At 35.9% G+C, this 1,848-nt stretch overlaps 1 protein-coding gene across 1 annotated transcript in view; it reads left to right on the forward strand.

Annotated features, from left to right (window-relative positions):
* tmed1b (transmembrane p24 trafficking protein 1b) overlaps positions 1–1,848 on the forward strand; it is a 7,140-nt gene that overhangs the window by 3,147 nt on the left and 2,145 nt on the right. The window lies entirely within an intron of this gene.

The raw sequence follows: 1,848 nt of genomic DNA on the forward strand, positions 1-1,848 counted from the left end.
TATATATATATATATATATATATATATATATATATAGTCCTTGACACGTTGCAGAAGGCGGGGAAAGAAAAACAGGGTTATTAAACCACCACGAGTGTGGTGGAGTGTGGCACGCAGCTGAACTTTGGACTGCAGCTCTAGAAGGAAGGTTTTTTTTAAAATGATGTCCTCATTGTGGCAGAGGGAAACTACAGAGGCAGACCTCTACTTCAGTAGCTAGCTAGCTAGCGATTAATGCTACGTGAGTAAACCTTTAGCTGGATGTTTGCATCCAGCTTCAGAGGGTCTGGTTTCTATTTAGACTTGTAATTATAGAGTCAATGCTGCAAACTTTCACATTAAGAGCCTTATACAAAGTATTTGAACAGCAGTGTGTCTGCATATCCTTAAAAAGTCTTAAAAACACTTAATTCATGTATCTGAAATTATGCCCTCAAAATGTCTTAAAAAGTTGGTTAGCATTAAATGCATTAATCGCAGATCTTTAGTTAATCCTATGTAGAGATCCTATTCAGATTTCCGCTTTCACACAGGACTGCACGTTGGATCACAGTTTGACTCACAGAGGTCTTCACTGCATTGTGTGACTCCAACGGTTAGCTGAATGCTAATATGCACTCGCTAGTTAGTTAGCTTTGTTTTTGTTTTGTTTTTTTGTTTTTTTTTTTACATCCATCACGGACAAGTGCAGATTTATTTCCAGTTCATCTTTGCCATTTTCTCACTTCTGTAGTTCCAGTAATTGAAAAATATTTGAATTTCTTCCACTACCAAAAGTAACACAAACATTGATGCTGATCTTCAAACTGTTAACTGATTAATTTTACATGAAAAATGCTAATTTTTCATCGTTATTTATGTACAGTTCACTCAAATAAGTTAACTTTATCTGTGTGTTTGTGTTTTAGTTTAGACATGTAAATAGTTTTGAATTAGCCATAGCATTTTTAGGTACAGCGTATTTTTGTTGTCTTTAAGTGCAATGCTTTTAGATAGGGAAAATTACAGTTTTGTCATATCCTCCTTTCTTATTTGATAATGTTATAAATAGTAGGTCAAGCATGTTGGAGGTGGAAAAGGTTATTAAATGATTTGTTTTTGCTCTTCACAGATTCGCTGTATTTGACCTTTTTCCATATAGATTTGTGGAAGCGACGTGTAGAAAAGGCATCAATTTAAATATTACTGCCCCCTCATTAGCAGCACCGTTTCCTGGTAGCAGTTCTCATCTGAAAAGGGTAGTCGTTTTTTTGTCATTTAAAAATGGAAATAATGCTCGTCTGATGAATTGTTTCTTTGTCAGGAGAAGGAACACGTTTGGCTCGTGAGCCGCAGAAAGCCTGAGGAAGTGGGAAATTTAGAAAGACGGACTAACGCAGAGTGGGTTTTTGGTGTTTACGTGAGACCTGCTGACATTTAGGAAAATGTGTCGTTGTGGCCTTCTGGATGTGGTTAGATGGCACCCAGTTTATGCTGAACTATTGTATGTAATCTTTAGCTAATGGGAATGCGCCTCAGCGGCTGACAAGCTTAGGTAGGAAATAAATCATGATCTCAAAGGCATGCTTAGAAAGCCATAAAAAGTTATTGATGCTCAACCTGCTAAAAAATATGACTAATATTACTAGTTTCTAAAGAGTACCTATGTTTGGACTTTGAGTTTATGTTCTTAGAAATATGTGAGCAGAGTAATTTGTTTGGGGAAGTCCCTCCAGGACTGTTATTGGCTATCTATGACTTAGAACCTGTAAACATCTACTGTTTTAGGTCATATTTTAGGTCAATACGTGTCTGTGTGTGTGTATGTGTGTGTGTATATATATATATATATATATATATATATATATA

This window comes from Poecilia formosa, unplaced genomic scaffold (assembly GCF_000485575.1).
Source record: "Poecilia formosa unplaced genomic scaffold, Poecilia_formosa-5.1.2 Scaffold375, whole genome shotgun sequence".
NCBI classification, from domain to species: Eukaryota; Metazoa; Chordata; class Actinopteri; order Cyprinodontiformes; family Poeciliidae; genus Poecilia; species Poecilia formosa.